The 23,081-nt window shown below is 46.1% G+C and overlaps 1 protein-coding gene and 1 long non-coding RNA gene across 8 annotated transcripts in view; both read left to right on the top strand.

Moving 5' to 3' along the window:
* The first annotated feature begins 225 nt into the window (after window positions 1-225).
* Window positions 226-8,497, top strand: LOC118703466. The gene is made up of 3 exons (XR_004983047.1): window positions 226-399; window positions 5,053-5,056; window positions 8,486-8,497. It is a non-coding gene; the product is annotated as an uncharacterized LOC118703466 (long non-coding RNA).
* A 9,122-nt stretch (window positions 8,498-17,619) lies between these two features.
* Window positions 17,620-23,081, top strand: part of SEMA6A (semaphorin 6A) — a 126,327-nt gene continuing 120,865 nt past the window's right edge. Inside the window, exon 1 of one of the 7 annotated variants that reach the window (XM_045571856.1) lies at window positions 17,620-18,425. The gene's annotated coding sequence lies outside the window, so the exon portion shown is untranslated. The remainder of the gene's footprint in view (window positions 18,426-23,081) is intronic. The other 6 variants (XM_045571858.1, XM_045571857.1, XM_036411361.2 and 3 more) reach the window with 6 other exon arrangements.

Genomic DNA, 23,081 nt, shown 5'->3' with positions numbered 1-23,081 from the left:
AGACCATGACCCTGAAAACTGATGAATATTCCAATGAAAATCTCCCCTGAGGCTTCCCTTAACATTCCTGCCTTCAGGAGACAGATAAAAAAAAAACAAAACAAAAAAAACACTCAAAACAAAGGACCACCACCTTCTCCCACCTGGGACCTTTCCCTTCCCTCTCCTCTTCCCCCACAGGTATGAATCTCCAAGGGACCCTGTTGAGACTTGCAACCAGGGGAGCAATGGGCAGTGACAGCTCCTCCCAGACTAATGCCTTGAATCTGTCTCCAAAGCCCCTTTTTCTCTGACTTCCTAGTGAGCCAGAGCAGCCCAGCCTAGGCTCTCCTGTTGCTTCTCCTATCCTAGGCACTTCCTTGTTTCACTGACCCCAGTTTTAATAAATGTACCCTCAAAGTCACCTGGACTCATATTGTGAAATCTTTCCTGCACAAAGTCAAAAACCCACACTCTACCATTAGGATGGAGGAGGACCAGCTCAGAGCAGGTCCCCTTTCAGGTAACATCACCAGAACTTACTGTCACTCTTTCCTCCTAGCTCTGCTTGCCTTTTATTAAATCCATTTGTGCATGTTTCAGAGAGGGAGGGAGGGAGGGAGGGAGGGAGGGAGAGAGATAGAGAGAGAGAGAGAGAGAGAGAGAGAGAGAGAGAGAGAGAGAGAGAGAGAGAGAGACCACACTGAGTCACATGCTGGCCTCTTGGATCTAACCTGGGCAGTTAGTCATGAGCAGAGCAAGGACGATGGACCAGTTACACAGGGTCACCAGAGTGGAAAGCCCCAGGTGCCTAGCAAAGGACAATCAATTGTAGGATGAGACCCCTGTGTGACTTTTCCTCCCCTAGCATATTGCTGTTCATGAGGTTTGGACCCCCTGACCTTTCCTTCCTAGAAAGAATATCTAGACCACAAATTGTATTTCAGCTCCAGGCCCAGAGAAGCAACAAAACCAGCTCCTGCTGAATCAGAACCAGCTGCATAAAATAATGACCCCCTGACCTGGTGTCATCCTGGAAAGCTACCGAATATTCTATTGAGATCTTCCCCTGGGACCGCCCTTAAAATCTTCACCCTTAAAACCCTAAGGATGGAGGACCCAGTGAGCTCTCCCTCCCGGCCTTTCTCTTCCTGTCCCTTCTCCCTCCCCACCCCAGGCACGTTACTTTTACTAGTAGCTTCCTCACTCCCAAGCTCCAAGAGCCCTTCATTCACCTCTGTAACTCATTTCCTAAGCCCATTCTCCTAGAAATTACCTTTTCTACCCCTGTAAATTATCTCTTACAGTTTGGATCTGGACTCTGAATTCTTTCCTAGCCAGAACTCAAGTACCGAGGTCAGACACCTGGTGCCATTCCCACCATCCAACATACTAATTGAGAGAGCAGAGGAACTCAGAATTCCCAGAGGAAGAGAAATATTCAACTGATCTGAGAAAAATAATCCTTGTCCTTTTATATGATTCTGCAGTTTTCAATCAGTTCGCGAAGTAGTCTTAAAAGAACTCAGTACCACCCCCCAAGTTTTTACATCAGCAAAACAATGTGAAATGATGCAGCCAGTGCCAACAATCCTGCGGTGAGACCAGTGCGTCTGCTTGAAAAAGCTATTGAGCAATTTTTATCAATAGGAATAAAAACTGCTTGATCATGGAGCCCTTAGTAATATCCCTGAGAATGTATCCTAGAGAACTAATTCAAATTGTAAAATTCATGTGTGTGAAAATGTTTATTCAGCATTATCTATAATAGCAAGTCGAAAATAGCCTCGATGTCAATTTCAGAGGAACAAATAAATTATAACAACTGAATGAAATATTGAGTAGCCATTAAAATGACAGTTATAAAGTGTATATAGCAAGTGTGTTAAGAGAAATAAGGTATGCAGAAAATTATATAGCCCCTTAAGTGACAACAGAAAAATATGTAAACATGAAGCCTAGAAAGGAACACCTAAAAATCTGGAAATCTTATTTGTGTTTACAGTGGAGGGGTAATGGGAAATTGTTTTGTCTTTAAATTTATTGCAATGCTGGCAAAATACCCTTTCATAGTAAATAAAATTTACTGAGAAAATTCTATGATTTAAGAATTATTATCTCAAGTTCCTCTTAGGGGGCTACGTGAGAACTAAATGGAATATTATGGATAAGATGTTTAAGGAGTGCCTGCCACATACTGAGGGTGAAATAAACGCTGGCCATCCACAGGAAGGTAATACATTTGAAACACTGTGTGCACATTATGTGGTATTAGAAGATGATAGAAAGTGGCTTTTTCACTTTAGCCTTCTCTTCTAACACTAAGAGAGTCATTTCCCCTTACCATTTCACATCACCCTAATCTACCAACCCATGCTCAAGTGCCTTCTATGTATTTCCTCAGAGGTTCATGGTCACGGAGACTCCGAACATAGATGTCTGCCTGTATTAATATTATTGCTCAGCAAAGGGGAGGAAATGGGGAAAGGGCAGTCAAAGGGGAGGAGGAAAGAGAAATTGACTTTAAAAAGCTAATGTTTTAACACATACATAATATGTAAGCATATTTCACTCTAAGTATGACAACTAACATGTCAGCTAAGGCTAAAGTCCTGTTTTACAGTTATCTTAGCTCGGGCTGCCATGATGAAATTCCACAGACTGGATTTTAGAAAGACACATATTTTCTGTTTTGGAGGCTGAAAGTCCAAGATCAAGATTCTGACAGGGTTTGATTCTGGGGGAGAGTTCTCTTTCTGGCTTGCAGAAGGCTGCCTTCTCACTGTGTCATCACAGGCGTTCTCTTCCTACAAGGGCACTAATCCTATCAGGTCAGGGCCCCAGCTGTATAATTTCATTTAATGTTAATTACTCCCTTACTCCAAATACGCCCACACTGAGTGTTAGAACCCCGACATATATATTTTGGACAACACATTCAGTCCATAACAAGATCCCCCTTCTCTCCTTCCCCCTTAGATATTTCTTTCCCAATTATGACCTCCATTATCACTTCTCTGGTAGAGAAATGTATCAAGACTTAAAAAAAACCAAAAACAAAAAACTATAGATTTTATGAGGTTATTTTATACTTTGCAGTTTTTTAAATCTTCCTATATGTACAGTTCTTCAATTTGCTTTTTAAATAAAATATGTCTTGGCAAATCTTGAGAATAGCATATAGGTATCTACTTCATTATTTTTTAGCTGCTGCATAATATTCTAAAATATGCTTATCAGATCCTATTAACTATTTTAGATAATTAATGGCATATTGATAAGTGTTTAAGTTATTTATAATATTTTTTCCTAATTAAAGACACTCATGCTATGAAAATCTTTATACAAATGTGTCTCTTTGTGTATAAAGGTGATATTTCTCTCATGTAGATATCCAGAAGATGAATTGCTGGATCATCCAATATGCACATTATCAATTTTAATAGATACTGTCAAATTGTCCTCCAAAGTGTCTATCTCAATTTATATTCTCATTTACTTACAAGGCTGCTTGAACATCCTTGACAACTTTTGAGATTATCAAACTTTAACATTCTTTGCCAATCTGACGAGTATAATGTTATCTTCCTATTTAAATTTAGATTTCCTTGATTAATGTTGAGCATCTTCTGGGGTATGTATTGGCCAATTGCATTGCCTTCTAAGAATTTCCTTTTTATGTGTTTTGCCCATTTTTTTCTTATCAAATTGTTTATCATTGTCTTCTTCAATTTGTATACTCCTTCATATATTCTATATACTAATTCTTTTTTTGAATCCTCACTGGAGGATATTTTTCCATTGATTTTTACAGAGAGTGGAAGACAGAGAGAAATAGCAATGTGAGAGAAAGACATTGATTGGTTGTTTCCTGCACATGCCCAGATCAGGGCCCCAGCTGCCCTTGACTGGAATCAAACCTGAGATACTTTAGTCCACAAGCCCATGCTTTATCCACTGGCCAGGTCCTATATGCTAATTCTTTATCCATTAGGTAGTTCGCAAATATTTCTTCCCAATCTGCCATCTTCCTTTTTATTTTTTTAATGGTAGCTTTGCCTTACAAAATTTTTTTATTTTCAGAATAGTAAAATTTCTGATTTTGTTCTTTAGAGGGTTTTGCTTTTAGTGTCACAAGAAGGCCTTTTCTGTTCCAAGATCATAATTGTATTCTCTTGCATACTCATTTAACTCTCTTCTATTGTTTTTATTTTACTTTAGATTTTTTAGTCCATCTGAAATTTACTTTCCAGAGTGGTGTGAGTTTGGAACTAACTTTACTATTTTCCAAACTATTAGCTAGTTGCTCCAGTGCAAGGAGTTCACATTTTTGCGAGAAGCTCAAGCTGCAAGATGAGAAAACCCTTTTGTATCTCTCTGTTTCTGGATCCAGCTCAAGAGGAAAATTAGCTGGTGTACACAGCTGAGCCCAAGCTGCCAGATGCACAGGATACACACTTGAAAGCACAGAAGTCAGGGCGCATTCATTCCTCATGCACCAGACACAGTTATAAGTGATATTTTAGTAAAGCTAACCAGTAAACCTCCACAGTGAGCTTACCTCAATCTTGATGCCTCTCAAAAGCAAATTTTCTATAAATCAATTACCAACCCCTGCATTTCTTTTATATTTAAGATTTTCTTCTAATTTGGTTTTTGAATGAGCATGCATTTAAACTTAATTTGCTGAAATTGCATTGGGGGAAGACTGGCCATGACATGATACACATTTTGAACCAGATTCTATTTTGCTAAGTTAGCAGCAGCATTAAACACCACATGCCTCTAGGATGTTTTGGACTTCCATGTTTTTCTCAAAAGCACTGAAACAAGGATCCAAATGCATATGGTAAGCATGCCTCCTTTGCCTGACTGTGCAATGCCATTGACAGCTGGGTGCTGAGGCCTGGGTTCGAATTCTGCCTCAGCCATGTCACAACTACCAGAATTTGGCCACATTTTTTGAACATCTACCTCATTTGCCTTGTCTGCTGAATGAGTATAATCAAAATACTTATATATCAGAATCACTAAAAGACTACATGGGCTAATACCTCTTAGGAAAGCTCTTAGAAAAGTCTCCAGCACCACCAGCATTCAGTGAGAGGGAAGCTGTCAGCCCCGCAGGGTCCTGCTTTCATCTTGTCCCACTTTGTCCTTTTAAAAACTTCGCCTGTTTTCAGACTCACTTCTCTCTACTGTTATCACTACCTTCTTTCTTATGTCGTTTCAAAAATAGTCCTTGCCCCAAATTCATTGTCAAAGAGTGTTGGAAGCCGTCTCTGCGGACAGCTGGATACCAGAGCACCGGGTCTCCACGCCCCAGCTGGACTCCAAGTCTCAGCCGTGGACCCTTCCCAGTCACCAGGGAAGGCCAGCCCCAGGCCCGCACCATTCCTGCCCTCCCAGGATGCAATGAGAGTGCGCCCGCCTCCTTTATGGACTGGGGTCCGTGTTGTGAGAGGCATTTTACCAAGAGATTCCAGGCAAAGAGCTAAGGCTCCGGCCGGTCGGCTCACCTAGGTCCCCTGGGTCCCCCTGCGTGGCCCTTGTGCCAACAGGCTGCCTCACCATGCACCAGGCTGTCTCGCCAGAGGCCCCCGTTCTACAGAGCCAAGGCCTTAGTCCTCATTTGGAGGCTTCCCTGTGATCCCCGCCCTGGAGATGGTCAGTTTTGGGAACAGTTCAAATGTTTTTGGCTCCACCTGGTTATAGTCCTTGTCACCCAAGAATGGCCATGAAGAGCCCAGGTCCTTGCTGTGCTGTATTAGGGGAGAACCCGAGGTGAGGAGATTAGTCAGTGAAGATGTTGAGAATTGGGGGAAGGAGGAAGAGAGGGGGGGTATTGCTCATTCCAGAGAAGTTCCAAAGGTCAAGGACAGTAGAGGGAACTTTGGAAGGACCCAAAGGGTGGGAGACCCAATTGAGGGAGCCCAGAGCTGAGTGAGCAGCAAAACGCAGGGAAGAACTGCTGGAAGGAGGGCCATGTGTTCCTGATAAGCGAGAGAAACCAGGATGACCAGCATAGGGGCCAGTGCTCCTCATCTAGAAGGCGGTCCCTCTGCTGCTGAGAAAGGCTAGACCAGTGGTCAGCAAACTCAGCAAACTCATTAGTCAACAGAGCCAAATATCAACAGTACAAGGATTGAAATTTCTTTTGAGAGCCAAATTTTTTAAACTTAAATTTCTTATAAGGCCACTTCTTCAAAATAGACTCACCCAGGCTGTGGCATTTTGTGGAAGAGCCACACTCAAGGGGACAAAGAGCTGCATGTGGCTCTCGAGCCGCAATTTGCCAACCATGGGGCTAGACAGTCCACAATGCTAGCAGGTAAGAAATCCTAAAACAGGCTCCTAATCACTGCACAGATATTTAATTTCTAAAATAAAAATGCAATGGTTATATATGTGTTATATAAATTTTATATGTTATATTCTATACAGTAGGTCCTCGGTTTACCTCGGAGATCCGTTCCTACAGTGCCATGTAACGTGATCCACGGTAACTCAGAACCCACCTACATAAGCACCTATATCACTCACATGGAGCACACACACAGCAGTAATGAAACAGTAAAAAAAATTTAAAAGAAGGATAACAGTTTCTGACCTTTACTTGTTGTAAATAAATAATAAAAAACATTAAACACATATGTACATACATCAAAATGCCAGAACTTTTTCTTCTTATAAATAAATGGGAGATGGCAATGTAACTGCGAAATGACATACGTCAAGTCCGATGTAACCCGAGGACTGCCTGTGTACCTTATGTACATATATATATTATATATGATACAATATATTGTGTTTATGTGGGGTGTATGTGTATGAACATTATTTGAAGAAAAGATTGAAGAAGATCATTCAGGAAAGTTCTTGTGAGACCCCAACCAAAGGGCCCAGCTGGCCCTGCTCTAGGTGAGCCTGCCTAGAGAGCAGAGGGCATGTGATTTCTCAGGATTCATTACTCCTGGGAGAGGCTGTTAGGCACTGAGTGGTTGTGTCACCTGAAGTTCATATGTTGAAGCCCTAACTCCAGTGGGGCTGTTATTTGGAATAGGAAGTAACTAAGGTTAAAAGAGGTCATAACAGTGGGGCCCTAATCCAGTAGGATTAGTCTCCTCACAAGATAAGGCACAGAGTGTTCTCTCTCTCTCTCTCTCTCTCTCTCTCTCTCTCTCTCTCTCTCTCTCTCTCTCTCTCTCTCTCTCTCTCTCTCTCTCCTGTCTACAAGCCAGGAAGAGAGTGCACACCAGAAACAGAAACAATCAGAAGCTTGATGGTAAATGTCTAGCCTCCAGACGGTGAGAAATAAATGTCTGTAGTTTCAGACCCTGAGTCTATGGTGTCTCATTATGGCAGCCTGAACCCATACAGGACCCACATGGAGGTGGTAATGTGAGGCCAACTCCTTTTCCTCTTGGTCTTTGAAGTGATCATCAGAGGTAACCAGCAAGTAACAGGAAAAGCCCTCATCATCCACACCACTCCTTCAGAACCTCCTGGGTCAGCATACCTAATTCCTATTCTCACCACTACACAGCAGGTACTACACAAAAGCAAATTGTACTCAAAACAAAGCACACCACATGGTGCCTGCTGCTACAGAAATAGAAATGGTTAGAGAGAACTCTGTTCTTGAGAGCATTTCTTGACAGAGAACTACTCACTTCGCTGTAAACATTACCAGGTGTATAAAACATGCACCCACTGGCCCTCACGTGGCTGACATCAAATGTGGTTATTTATTCATTCACTCAACAAATATTCGTTGTATTTCTAGGATGTGCCCAGCACTATGCTAAGTGCTGGGGATACAGTGGAGAGTGAAACCAGTTCTTGCCATGATGAAGCTTACCACTGAGTGGCAAGAGACAGACCTAAACAAATAAACAAGTAAATACAGTCGTCCCTCATCCCTCAGTATCCACAGGGGATTGGCTCCAGGAACCCCTGCTGCTGCCAAAATCTGCAGATGCTCCAGTCCCTTAGTTGACCCTCTATATACCTACAGATCCACATTCATGGATAGGGAGAACCAACTTTATATATTCAGGGTCACATGGCACCAAGGGCTGTGAGGAAAAATGAAGTAGGGGAAGGGAGAAGGGAAAATACAATGGGTTGAGAAGTTTCACGTATGGTGATCAGGGAATCCTGACTTTTGAAAAGAGACCTGAAGGAGGTGAGGGAGTAGCTCTATGGACCGCTGAGGACATGGGGTTCAGGAAGAGGAGAAACATGAGCTTGAGGTGGATGTGCACGGTGAGACTGGAGTGCACTGTGTGGCCAGGAAGACAGGAGAGGAGGGGAGAGAACACCACGTGATGTGGGCTTTGGCTTGCACTCTGAGGGAGTTGGGAAAGAAACCATCGGATGGTTTTGAGCAGAGAAGTGCCACGATTTTATTGAAAAAGTTAAAGATCTTGCCGAAACTGGTTTGGCTCAGTGGATAGAGCATCGGCCTGCGGACTGGGAGGTCCCGGGTTTGATTCCGGTCAAGGGCATTCCTGGTGGGGAGCGTGCAGGAGGCAGCTGATCGATGTTTCTCTCTCATTGATGTTTCTAGCTCTCTATCCCTCTCTCTTCCTCTCTGTGAAAAATCAATAAAATATATATTTTTTTTAAAAAAGAATAAGTTAAAGATCATTCTGGTTGCTACTTTGGGACTATATTGTATGATGTAGAATACAATTAAGATTAAATGAGGTAAGACCAGTTACAACAAAATTACTGGGAGAATCCAGATGAAAATAATGGTTGGTGGTTTGGACCAATGTGATAGCGGTGGAAATGAGAAGTAGTCAGATTCTGGATGTATTTTGAAGGTGGGCCAATAGGACTTGCTGATGAATTGGCTGTGACAAATGGTAAAACAACTGGAGTCAATAATGACTTTTTGTTCGGCCAAAGCAGCATGACATTGTTATGTGATCAAAAGACACAATGTTGACAAGTAAAATGCCACTGCATCTGAGTCACCATAGCCCAATAACACGTTGACAGAACATGAGAGTCTAAGGCTCATTCTCACTACACCATGAGTGAATCCATACTGCCATACAATATTCTTATTACAGTTTTTATGGCATATTTTATAAGAAAACTAGCTAAACCAGGAAGGAAGGAAGGAAGGAAGGAAGGAAGGAAGGAAGGAAGGAAGGAAGGAAGGAAGGAAGGAAGGAAGGAAGACTAAGAACTTAAGCAAAGCCAAAACCGGTTTGACTCAGTGGGCTGTGGACTGAAAGGTCCCAGGTTCAATTCCACTCAAGGGCATGTACATTGGTTGCGGGCACATCCCCAGTAGGGGGTGTGCAGGAGGCAGCTGATTGATGTTTCTCTCTCATTAATGTTTCTAGCTCTCTATCCCTCTTCCTTCCTCTCTGTAAAAAATCAATAAAATATATATTTTTTTAAAAAAGAAGAAAAAATAAATTAAAAGGGAAAAATCCCTAAGACAAGGGATCTAGCAAAACAATGTGAACGCTGGGTTGCAGTAAGTAAAAAAATCCATACTTGAGATCTTGTTCAGAGGGTAGAGAAGGATACAATGATGGTGACAAGGAGGTGATGGTTAGGGACTTTCAAAAGTTGCTTAAACAAGAAAAGATTTTGAAGAAAGGAAATTACTCAACTGCTTTGAGGTATGGAAAGAAAAGCAGAGAACTATGAGGAAATCAATGTGTGTTTTTATGAGTCCTAATAATATAGTTCATGATACAATTTTTTTAAAGAAAACAATGTGTAGATTTTTAGTTCAAATGTAAAAATGTAACATTCTAGTTTATATTAACAAGTACCTGGTTATGAATATAGGTGTATTTAAAAGGTTTCACAAAGAAACTGACATCAATTGTTCCACTTGCTTAAATTTCGATAAATTAAGCATTCATACTGAATCATATGAAACTTTTGGGACATGCCAAAGAATATGTTATTTATTTTAAAATGTAATATTTAAGCTAATTGCAACCTAAAATCTGAAAATATTCTTAAATACAGGTACTTATATGTCAACAGTGTTTTATAGTGCTATTAACTAGAGACTTGCCCCAGCACAAAATCCAAAGTCAGGTTAAAACACCAGGAAATCATCTTATCCTATATAATAAAGAGGTGATATGCAAATTGACCATCACTCTAACACACAAGATGGCTGCCCACATGTGGTCAAAGATGGCTGCCCCCAGATGGACACAAGATGGCAGCCAAAAGATGGCCAGCAAGGGAGGGCAATTGGGAGCAACCAACCCAGCACGGGAGGGCAGTTAGGGCTGATCACACTGGCAGGCAGAAGCAGTTAGGGGCAATCAGGTAGGCAGGCAGGTGAAAAGTTGGGAGCCAGCAGTCCTGGATAGTGAGAAGGCAGTCGGATATCACTTGAGGGGTCCCAGATTGGAGAGGGTGAAGGCTGAGCTGAGGGACACCCTCTTTCCCGGGCCTCCCTCCCATGCATGAATTTTGTACACTGGGCCTCTAGCGTTTTATAGTTATTTGTAGTTCAGAGGATAATTTTATATTCAGCAATGTTATTTTTTATACTTCATTTTAAAACTTGCTTTATAACCTTCCAAGCACATCTTTTTTTTTTTTTTTTTTTTTTTTTTTTAGTTCTTTCATTGTCCACAATTATCCAGCCAAAATTTAGATGTTTAAAGCTACTGTTCTTTTAAAACTTCAGTATTAAAGCAAACAAAATACCCTTAATTGTTCTATTTCTTTGGTTATAAAATTACTCTTAAATACATATTCAGCATAAACAGCCAGGAAAAAGTCTTTCAGTTGATATCAATACAGTGCTTTCTCACATAGTCTAAAAACTGGATTTGGAAAGAACTGAAATTTCACATGAACTGAAGTTTTATATTTAAGCATGGCCAGAACAATTCCCCGTACCAGGAGGCCTTCTACCACCTGGAAGCAGGGCCTTTAAAAACAGCTCTCAAAAAAATAAATATATTTTACTTTTCATCATTCCTTTGGCCAAATAACAAATTCCAAAGTGGTGTTTAATCATCTGGCTCATATGTTTATGAAAAGTATAAAGTACATTTAGGTAACTGCATTTTTAAAACAAATTTCATATCCAAGTAGATGCTTCTAAGTCTAAATGCTAGTAGGAAGGGCAATTAAAAGAAGTCATGTTGGAAGAGAAAGATGAAAATAAGGTCAGAGACAGCCTCTGCTCTTATTACATAACTGAAGTCTTCAATTAAATGTAAAGAGCTTTTGTGGGGGAGGGTGGAATGGAGTTCTGGTTTACTTAGCATTTATTGTTCATTCATTACCTTATTTCTAATCGAGCATTCTCTTCATTTCCCAAACAATAATTTGATATCAGAAGGGGCTGGAGCCCAAGCGGCACTGTGGCACAGAGCAGTGATTGTTCCACTCGGAGAGAGAGAGCACCCGTGAAGCTATTCATGGAGGGCAGACAGTAAATCACTGTTCGCACACTCCAGCTCACTGGGAGAGTGGTCCTGGGAGATGCTCCTGATTGTTCCCAGTGGATTCAAATTGCACTTTTATCTCCTTCCACTGGCCTTTTGGAGTTATATTACATTCTTACTGCAGCTTATTTTCCAGAATCCTGTTTTGTAATTGTGGTATTTACTCATCACTTGCATCCTCGTTTCCTTATTCAATAAGCAAATTAGACACCATGCATGGGAAGTCCTATGTTGGGGGAAAGCCTAGGTTTTGTTCATCTTTCAAACTGGAATCTCAAAATAACGGTCAGGGCATTCTTTCTTCCTTTTTATAAATGGCCCTATCCCATCCAAAGATCTTTTTTTTTTTTCCTACTTGAAAAATCACTTTTCCTTGAAAAAGAACTCACTGCTTTCACTAACTCACCCCCTCTTTTATCTACCAAGCTCTTTCTCTCTGCTAGGTATTGCAAGTACAAGAGAAAGAAAAGAGATGTATTCCTGGGACTCAAGGAGATTCAGATCTAATAAGAAAGAGAAGCTTTCTACAAATAGGAGCACGGCAAATTAACTTGAGCTAATTTGGACTAATTTGGCAGGGTACTTTGAGAACACATATGGAGGGGGTCTGATATATCCTGGAATACAAGGAAGTTTTTCTTGAGGAGTGGACATTTAGGCTGAAATTTAAAGGATGAGTAGGCATTAGCCAGGGAGGAAGGTGATAGTGTCCCAGGCAGAAGCATGAGGGCCAGCCTGTAGTTAGAAAGCAGTGTGGGAAATAATAGATCAACTGAAGGACTGGTATACATGCATATAAGTACAACCAATGGACATAAAACTCTGGGGAGGGAGGGTATGTATGGGAGGGAGGGGGGCAAAAAAAATCAATAAAATATATTAAAAAAAGAAAGCAGTGTGGAACTTCCAAACGTTGCAGAGGCTTGAAGGGTTGGGAAGGCAAGCAGGTGGGTGATGTGATCAGATACACATCTTGCAAAGGTCACTTTAGCTACAGTTTGGAGAATGAATTGGAGGGCAAGAGTAAAGAGAGCATTATTTATGTAAGTTAGAGGGGAAAACCACCAAACACATTGGCTCTGTTGGTTCTAAGTACAGATGGTGCATGTAAAAGTCTAGAAAATGAATTACCAGGATGCACAGAAAACTCATGATGGTGTTACCTGTGAAGTGGTGGATGGAAATGGGAAAGATGGTGTTGATTTATAAGAAAGTTAAGCTTTATACATCACATTTTACTGCTTGAAATAAAGGCCGGAAACAAATATGACAAAATATTAACAGTTGCTAATTCTGGGGGGAGGGTGAAAATTGAGTTGTTATGTTGTTCTTTGGAAATGTCTCAATCTTTCCATTTCCTCAAAAGAAAAGTTAAAAATGGAGAGAGGTAGGAGGCAAACCAGGAGAGTGATGTGTTGTAGAAGTCAAAAGCCAAGAGTATTAAACAGAGGAAGGAACGGTCCTGTTCATCACTGCCTCGAATGCAAACAAAATAAGAACTTGAAAACATCCACTAGATTTACTGTCCTGGAAGTCATTGAAGATGTTAACAAAAGACTTGTTAATGGAGCAGGGAACAGAAGCCCGACAGGAAGGAGGAAATGGGAGAGGAGGAAGCGGCAATGGTGATTGTCAACAACCTGTGAGGCTATTTGGTGGAGAAGGGAGGAGCAAAGGGGTAGCTTGAAAGCAACAGAAGATCCAAGAAGGGCTGTTTCTAAGACATGAGAGACTGAAGCTTGTTTACATGGGGGTGGGAAGGTATGAGGGGTGGAGTGGAGGGGAGGGGTTAAGGGGAGTGAGGAGACAATAGGACAGAATTTCTGAGAATGTGTAAATGAGAACAGGTGGAGGGACTGGCCTCAGATGGGAGGAGGGACACTGCCTCCACTCGCAGAGACAGGTAGGAAATGAGTAAAGAAGCCAAGTTCCCCTCTGATCCACTGATGCGTATGTGTGTTTTTTTTTTGTGTTTTTTTTTCCAGGGAAGTAGGGGGCACAGAGGGTGAAACATCTGGTTAAAGGGGAGAAAGTTGAGGCTGAGAGAAAGGAAAAATGATGAAGCAGTGCTGAGGGTCCAACTGAGGTCAATAACTTGAGTGTAGCCCCACTGGATATGTGCTTTGCATTGGTTTCCAGTGGTGTCAGCTGCCCATTGCAAGAGCAGAGAAGGCTGATGTTTATATGATTCAGGACCAGTTTAGTCAGATGGGTGTGAGCAAAAGATAGAGGAGCTGGGGAGTTGAAAGCATTCACTGGAGAGAGATTGTTGTTATGAAACTGTGCTAGGTAGAGAGGGGAATGAAAGAAGGAGGGGGTGGAAGGGTGGAGAGAGTGGCAGGACCCAGGGCTTGGAGGTCTTCCTGAGATCAGCATGAGTGCAGAGGGTTGCCTGAGGAGCAAGCTGGGATGAGAGGAAGTGGTGATTGGAGAAGATGATGAAAGCCTTATTGGTTTAGATGCAGCCCTTTCCGATAATAAGGCTCAGCAGCAAGCCCTGGTGTGGGGGTGGCAGTGGGGGCAGGGGTGGAGCAGAGGCGAGTGAGGGAAAGGTCAGTGTAGATGAGGCAGAAGAGAAACTGAGAAGCAAAGGGTGGGTACTGTGGTGGACATTAACACTTCCATGAATGGTGTGGTAAAAGGACTGTAAGCCTGGTCCTAAGTCTTTGAAAAGTGGGATAAAAATGAGGTCTGTGGATATGTGTATTTGTAGGGCAGAGTCTACAGAGGTTTAGATGTTTTTGAGAGGAGGAATGGCCTGAGAAGCAGGAACACCAACCTCACTTCCCAACACTGGGGTTAATGGGCAAGAGGGACAATAAAGAGCCCCACAGAATGAGGCTGGGAAAGATCATTGTGACAGTGGTTCTCATCCCCACTCCACACAGAGATTCCTCTGGGGGCTTAATAAATACCCAGGCCCAGGTCCCGCCCCTGACCGGCAATCAGAATCTCTGGACCGTGTGGCTATGTGCCACTTACTGCTCTTTAGTAATTCTAACGTGCAGATAGATTTTTAATAACCACTGATTTAAGACAAGGAGGTAAAGGGGACTTTGAAGAAGGAATTGTAGATACAGAGAGGTTTCCTGATTAGGATTGATCATGGCCTGATGTGCAAGCCAAACTCCCAGAGTGTCCGCCAGGAACTCACGCTCACCACGAGTTGAGTGGTAAGCACCAACAGAACCTTCTTCTCCAAGTCCACTACTCCCTTTTGTCTTAAAGCAGAGATCCTGATCAGATGGCTGGAGGTGAGCCTTAAGAGGACCCTGTGTGATTTTACCTGTCTACATAATCTGCCTCCATACTTTCCAGGTGACGCGAGGGAAAGCAGGTGTGGTCAAACCAGCATTTATGACGAGGAGGGGCGGGTAGCTCTCAGCACTGACACAGAGCCAGCCACATCTTTCCTCTGTGCCTCCGTCTGACTCCTGTAAAGCTCGGTGGTAAGATTGATGTGGAGGGTGGCAAGCGTGACAAAGATGCTAGTTAACTTTTACAGCGCAGTGTGTGCCAGCCCCTAGACGTGAGGTTTGCATTCACCGTCTCTTTTAGTCCACACAATCCCTGGGAGTGAGCGATACCTGAATCCCCATTTACAGGTGAAGCGACCGAGGCTCCAGAGAGACAAGTGACTTGCCCAATGTCACCAACTAGTAAGTCACAGAACCACAGCTGGCCTCACTCTGCTTCATGCTCCTTTCACTGTAAAGCAGTCTACCTTTCCACCTAGTTCTAACTCTGATACTTTCACTCCCATTGGCTTTCTTTCCCCTGACAGAAAGGGTAGATTGCGGATTTCCAAAGCTTTGGAGGGGCAGTTGTTTCTCTGAAAAGTTAAGGCAGTCCTCTGAAGTCATCTGGGGTGCACAGAGGGGAGATGACATCATGGGGTTTCCTCAGCCTATTCCCCACAGGTGCTCCCCCGAGGGCTTCCAGGAGTGATACAGCAGCTGGTTTATTTGTTTTTGTTCCCCCCCCCCCCCCCCCAGCTCCTGGAGCCATCTCTTCCCTGGCAGGCAGACATGTAATCTCACCTGGTCAGGACGATGGGCACCTAATTGGGTGGTGAGACTTGGGGATCTAACAAGTGCCAGGAAGATTCTGGGTGGTATTTCTTATCCTTGTAAAGTTCACTCAAATTCTTTTCTTCTTGTATTCTATTACTTTAAATTAGGCAAATTTAATCGCTCACTTCTTGGCTCAGTAAATTAAAATGCAACTATTAATGAAAATGATTTCCCTTTAAAAATATATCCTGAAACTCGGTGTGGGGCATTTCCAATATACCCACGAAGCAAACAAGACAGCTTAATTGTTTGTTTTTCCAAGGGAAGAATCTAAACTCGGAATTAATTTGGTTCAGCCTGTGAAACAATTCGGTTGCTCTGCCTAATTCTGCCAATGAAAGAACTTTTCCCAGATACAATTAGCATGTAAATCAGCGGCAGAGCGAGCCAGGGGCCCTGGCGGCGACCGGGGCGGGACGGAGGTGCCTTAAGGAGAACCGCGAGGATCCTCCGCCTCGGGCCCGCGCCAGGGGCGCAAGGAGGAGCTCAGGAATCCAACTCGACCCGGCCCTGCCGTCGCCAGCCAAAAGCTGCGCGTTCAGTGGTGCAGCCGAGGATGGAGCCGTACTGGCCACCAACGCCCCGCTCCCGAGCCCAACCGGGAGCCAGCCTACACCCAGGGTGCGGAGCGCACAGCCAAGCCCGCCGCTTCCACCCCACCGCACCCCACCCCACCCCACCGCACCCCACCCCACCCCACCGCACCCCACCCCACCGCAGCCCCAGCCCCCCTCAGAGCCAGCCCCCCTCAGAGCCAGCCCCCCATCCCCGGGGCTGCGCGCGCACCTAGCATCGCCCTCCTCCACCCCCTCCACCACCCGGACTCGGTAGCAGCTTTGGCTGGGAAAGGTGGGGATAGCGGCCCCTGCTGGCAGCTCGGGAGAACAGCAGAGAGATTGACTTTCCCCCTTTACCATTTCCCCACCTTTTCCAGGTGGGTTGTGGAAATAACAACAACAACAACATATACATGGATAGTGTTGTCGCGTGTGCATTTATTCTCCGTGAGTTCTCGCGAACAGATGTCTGTACATAACTTGGGTTCCCAGCCGATTAGTAATCCTAGTCCCAACTAGGGCACAGGTATAATAGTTTTCTGATCATTTACTTGCGGGCACTCGGCCCAAGGATGATCGCGGCTCCAATCTTCCTCCCAGCGCTTTTCTCGTCCGATCCCTGGCTAGTAAGTATTGCTTCCAGAACTGCGTGGCCGCCCAGTGGCCCGTGCCATCGGCGCAGCCCCCTGGGGAAAACAGCGGCCAAAGCGCGCAATTGTTAGCACCGCGCGCGGGCGCGGCAGGGAGCGCGCAGTGGCCGGGTTTGGGGGATGGGTCTGGCCCGACCAGTTTGCACAAGTCTATGAAAGCAAGGCTTTTTTTGGCGAATGAAAGTTCAAGAGGTGGGGGAAGGCTGTGTCTACCGTTCTTCGTGAAATCACCTAACAATAGCGCCTTGGAAGAAGTTGAGATTTACTTCTTCCATGAAGCCACTGGGCTCTCATCGGAATTGTTTGCGTCTTACTTCTTCAGTTTGTTTATTTCTAAGAACAGTCTGCACACGTCTACATTTTAAAACCATTTATTAACACCATTCTTTGTACTATGGTTTATTTGCTTACTTAACATGCCTTCTTCACGTGTTATATTCGCGTTCACTCGTACCTGTGTTCCCGTCTTTTAAGTGTATCATTAACCCACCGGCTTCTGTCCAATTCATTCGGGTGCGGAGAGCGTCCATCACTCCTGGAATCTACCCCTGGATGCAGTCATCAGAATTAGAAGGGCTCCCCGTTCCCTTTAAAACTTTTCCACTTAAGAAAATCGATGGGCAAATCCTTTCTTGCAACTCGCTCCTGCGCTACATCTATTTTTATTTATTTTTTCTCCGTTGGCAGGACTCATCAATACTGCCCTGGATTTTTTTTATTTTTATTTTTTATTTTCCCCCATGCTAGAGCAGATGCGAGGGTGGAGGAGGCCAGGGCTGGGCTCCGCCGGAGTCGCCCCCTCCCCGGGACCTCTGCCCGGAGCGCATCAGGGGGTCAGGGATCGCGATGGAAGGAAGCTTTCCTGGTAGGTCGGACCCAATCTCCACCTGCCGCCTCGCCGCGTAGGCTCCCTCTCCTTGGCTCGCTCGCTCGCATTCACACACAAACACCACCATCGCTCTCCTTCGGGTCGGCGGAGCAGCCAGCCAAAGGAGGCGGGGCTGCAGGAGGAGAGTCCGCGGTGCGCGTAATCCAGTCCGGGACTTGGCTCCGCCCGGGAGCGGCGGCCTCTCGGTGACAGAGGAGTAGTGAGCGGCCGCGGGTGAGGCTGCAGCCAACTCCGCTCCCCTCGCACTCGGCTGCCCGGGCGCTCGGGACGCAGCAGCAGCGGCGCTTCTCCCTGGGCTGCCCGCCCGCCCGCGATGTCCGCTTAGGAGCGGCGGCGGCCCGCATCGCCACGCCCGCAGCACACCGCCGCGCCCCCGGCCGCAGAGCGGGGCTAGAGGGTGCACCCCTGCCCCAGCCCCCACCCGCCCCCCGCCCTGAAATGACTTGTTAATCGGCGGCGCAGACACCACCGAAGGGACTCGCTGGAGTGGAATCCAAGTGGAATTTGGATCTGAAGAAGAGTTTTCTTGGACATTGACTCCTTCCTTATTGTTTTTTGTTTTCTTTCTTTCTTTTTTCTGCTGCTCCCCTTCTCCGCCTCGCCTTGGAGATGAGCACAGAGCTTTTGCATCCCAGAAAGTAGTCGCCGCGACTGGCGTCCCCAAAGAGACCAACCAGCACACATGTAGGAATGACAAAGGCTTGCGAAGGAGAGAGCGCAGCCCGCGGCCCGGAGATCCTCTGGATAATGGATTACTAAATGGGATCCACGCCGAACCAGCCCGCTCCGAGCCCCGGCCGCCGACCCGTCGATGCACCGAAAAGGTACGGCCCGGGCGCCCCGGTGCGCTCCCCCTCCCTGGCGGGCGGCTCGCCTCCAGCCTGCGGTCTCGGGGCCGCGGCCAGGACGCGCCGGCTGCTTTGTGGTGCCGGCGTTTTATTTTGTCTCGTTGTCTCTGTCTCCTGAGCATTGCCCGGCCCTGGGGAAGCAGCCGAGAGCCCCGCCGGCCGCTCCTCTCCGCCCTGAGCCCCAGAGACCGCCGGGCTCCGGGTTTCGGGCTTCCCCACCCGCACCGCGCACCGCGCACAACGCCCAGTGCCGCCCGGGACCAAGACCGCGCGGCTGGCCGTCTGGCCCCGGGGATGGCGTGTGTGCAGGACCGGGCTCGTCCTCACTTTGGGGCCAGGAGGGAGCAGAGCTGCCCCAGGAGGGTGGGATTCTCGGAAGCGCCCTGTCCTGGTGCCAAAGCCAGGAAAGGGGCTCTGCCCTCGGGGGCTGGAAAAGGGTGGGTGGCAGAGCGCTGTCTACGTCCATCCCCAGGTTTGGGTGTTGGGGTGGGAGAACGGGTTCCGCGGAGACGGTGGGAAGGAGGAGAGGATCTTTTGTTGTCCGCGCGGGTCTGGGCTGGGCTCCGTGCGGAGTGTGTAAACTTGTAATGGCCATGGCACCCGCTCGCCCGCGCGCCCTGCCACTTGGCGATATCCCGGCTCCCGCGGCCGCTGGCACCAGAGGTTCCGGGCTTTGTTTGCTCGAACGAGTGCCCAGGAATGGTCTCCTCCCGTTGGGGTGTGCGGCGCTCCCGCCCCTGGCCCCATCCCTCGCCGCTGCAGCTCCTGGGCAGCGAGGACCGCATCTGTCCCTCTCCAGACGGAGCCTGCCACTCCGGGGAGGGTGCCCGCCGCGCCCTCCGCCAGGATCTCTGGAAAGGAGGGTCCCCGGGAGGTGGAAGGGTGGGAAGATCTGGCAACAGATGATGGCCAGAGCTGCTACCCAAACAAGGGCTCTGCCCCTGCCCCAGGTTCCGGGTCTCCGAACTCCGAGCTCACGTTCTGGAGCTCTGCCACTCAGGCAGCGGCGCTGGGAGCAGCCCAACTGTGCCCACCCGCCCTGCCTGGCCTCGCCGGGGTGGGAAGTGCCAGTTCTCCAGACTCCCTCATGTCTTCTCAGCTCTGCTGCGGTGCCCAGGGCAAAGCGGGAGCCTGACGTCCGCTCCCTCTTCCCTGGGCACAGGAGCGGCCCTGGGGGGAGCCAGGGAGCCTGTGGGTGTCGGGAAAGGAAACGGGACTCAGCCGCCTTTCCCGCTCCCTCTCCACCCCCCTCGCCCAGCGACTCCTCCTTCTTTTCCAGCACCGGTCCCTCCAGCAGGCGCTTCTGGAAAGTTTCTCTGGAAGCCACTGGCGGTGGGCATGGCAGGACTGGGGCTCAGCTTGTGCAGCCTGCGAGAAGCTGACCCCCAAGGGAAGCCAGGAGACGGCCCAGGGTGCCACTGGGAGCTGGGTGCGGACTTCTTCGGACAGTGGCGCCCCCACGCCTCACTCTCCCACCCTCCACCCTCCACCCTTCACCCTCCACCAGCGGCCCCTTAGGGTCGCAGCGCTGCACTTGCTGTGCCAGTCTCAAGCAAGGGGAGGAGGGCAAGTTCAGGGTCAGGACTGGGGATGCTGATGCGGCCACTCTGACCATCGGCTGGCGCGGGGGTGCGTGTGGGCATTCGCCGGGGCTGGCTGTCTTGCAGGTACCAGTTCCAAGAGCAGCATCTCAGCCCCCTGCGCGCTCGCGGCTTTCCATTCCCGGGAGTCTAGGGAGGAACAGAGCAGGTAGCCCGGTGTGCATGGAGCCAGAGGGGAACCTCTGACTTCACCGCCAAAGCAAGCACTCTAAGGATGGGGATGGTCGCCGGCCTGTGTTGCAGTGGGTAGCCCGTCTAGCCCTTCGCTGGCTGTGTCTGTCTGTCCTTGGGAGAAAGGTGGTTGCGTTGGGGAGGGCCAGGGTGGGAACGCGCTCTGCTTATGCTGGATGGAAATCAAACTGCTACCGAATGTGATCCATGAAAGGTTTAAACACACAGACGCGCGCGACACACGTTCTCTCACTTGTTCATACAACTTTTTTTTTTCTTCCCTCAACTCGGAAAAGATCTTTAACCCAGTTGCAGTGTCCTGCCAGTAGGACTCAGGAAAGCTACGAATGCCCCCCAGCGCTGGTTTTTAAAGCCTTTTCCCAGTGGAAAGGTCGAGCGCCTTTGCTTGCCTTTCTCTAATCCTGTTAATTGTCAGCTTTCCTCCCAACACATATCTTATTTTTGGTGTTAAGTCCACCGGTTGCCACTGATAGCAGCGGGGAGACTTGGTTTGGGATACATGACTCCTCTATTTAGTTGTGTGTGGGTTTTTTTTATTATTATTATTATTATTATTTCCCAAAAGTAAAGATGCCTGTGCTCAATTCTGAATGAAAATATCCTACTTTTTTACACCTTATCCAATTGGCTAGCAGGGTGGTAAAAAAAAAATTGTATGTGTTTTTCAGACCCTGTTTAGTCTGCATGGAGCAGTTTTATGATTTACAGTAAGCTTTGATTAAACCACTCCAGGCACCAACGTTAATTATTAACCTAACCTTAAATACAGTGGCAGAATCATGTCTCCACCTATTAACCTAAACTATCTGTTAAAAAAATAATTGCACTGACTATTGGAATTTGGTTTACCTATGCTGGTTTATATGGTAACTTTTATTCAAATCCTGAGTAACCTCCACTCTCAATTAATATTCTGGTTTTAGGACATTCTTGAATGAGGCACCTTGCAAACAAACCTGAAAGCAAAAAGGAATGAAATCAGATATAAAACTTCATTTTTGCATTAATGCCCCTTTTCAGCTTGATATAAAGAAGCACCCTGGTTCATTTTTCTTATTTCTGACAATCTTCCCAAAGTGTTATGTTTTGCTGTTACCACCAGGTAGAGATGGACCAACAACGTTCTCTATCAATAATGCATGGAATCCACCTGTGTACATGTTCAGCAGATACCTAAAATCTAAGCAGCCACCTGCAGAATATACTTATTGGCGAGAACATCTAAGTTTAAAGAGGTTAAAAATTCATAAGAATCAGTGTATAAACTTAACTAAATGTCTAATGAATAAATGAATCAATTCAGTAGTCACACATGGTTCACATTTCTCCACTTACAGTGGACTTGTTTTTTCTAGTGGAAAAAAAATATCCATGCCTTCAAGTATATGGTTATTCATTAAGTAGCAATAAGCACAACTCTTTATTTACACTCACAGAGATACAAACTTGCACCCGTCAAGTTCTTTCAAAGACTAGTGAATGCTTTTCTCATTAAAAAAAATATAACATTCGCATTCTGAGTAGGCAGATAACATTGCCAAGTGTGTTGAATGAGAAGAATAACAATAACAAGAATCAGGGAGACTTATCTTCATGCAATAAAAATAAGACACCCAAATTAAGAACTTTATGAAATTCAAAATAAACAAGCATGCTTTAAAAGTAAATAAGTAATTGCACTCCCATATAGAATGGAAGGAAAATACTGTTTGAACAACGAAGTAAGTCGATACTTTACTATGTGTGCATAGTGGGTTCAGCTCTTTTCCAAGCAGAACAAAAGAATGATTATGGGGGAAAACTTTTTTTTTTTTTTTTTTTTTACAATTACTGGGCCAAGAGCTACGTAATATATTCTCCCATCTTTTTTGTTTATTTGTTTGCAGAAAGCAATCACAGGACAAGCCAAAGTAATTGCAAATACTTTAATTAGCCTGGGAAATCCTGTAGCTAGCACTGCGCTCCCCCATGCCCCATGTTAGATTTGGACAATTGTCCAACTCCCAGAGGGGTGTTCCCTGGGTGTTCTCACTTCCAGGGGGCGGTGCAGCCTGGAGGCAGCCTGCTGTGCCCCCCTCCTCCCAACATCCATCCATCTCTCTGTGCCTTTGGAGCCAAGGTGTCCCTGATATTTCTATTCCAGGGTGAAGGCTTTTCTCATCTGCTTTAAATGTGCTGCAAGAGCAACTGAGCTATTCTCTGCTGGCAACCACAGGGTTGCCTCCTGGGGATATGGTAAGGTAGGGGAGGGAGGGAGGCATTTAATCCCTTTGAAATGGGCAAATAAGATACCATACCACACAAACCTCAAGGGGAGAAGGGAGCTCGGGATACTTTTCAGCATGGGACTATTCCAGTACAGGATATACTAGAACACTAGAGTATCTTGCTTTGTGAAGCAGATGACTTACTGTGAAACTTTTTTGTTAGAATTATTCTAATTACACTAATGGAGAGTGTCACATAAAACAATCAAAACTGATATTTCCCAAATAAACTGTATCTCTCAAGAAGTCAGCATTCAAAACACCTAATTGTGGATCTTTCTCCCCCAAATATGCTTTTCTTAAAATCTTCTCTGTCTCAGCAAATGGCATGCTCCATCCTTTGAGTTGCTCAGGCCTAATATCTGTGACTCTTTCTCTGTCCACACCCACTCCAGCTGCAGTGCTGTTGGCATTCGGACTTCCGCCAGGCCTTCCACTGCTGGGGCCCACACACAGGCTAAGTGCCCTGAGCGCCCCCGCTGGGTTATTGTGCTGCCTCCCAGCCAGTCTTCCTGTTTTGCTCTGGGCCCCCTGCAGTCTTTTCTCCATGCCATCCCCAAAGCGGAAAAGCT

This window comes from Pipistrellus kuhlii, unplaced genomic scaffold, assembly GCF_014108245.1.
Source record: "Pipistrellus kuhlii isolate mPipKuh1 unplaced genomic scaffold, mPipKuh1.p scaffold_m20_p_4, whole genome shotgun sequence".
Classification (NCBI taxonomy): domain Eukaryota; kingdom Metazoa; phylum Chordata; class Mammalia; order Chiroptera; family Vespertilionidae; genus Pipistrellus; species Pipistrellus kuhlii.
Note: the sequence above shows the minus strand (reverse complement) of the source record. Positions and strands in the feature narration are given on the sequence as shown.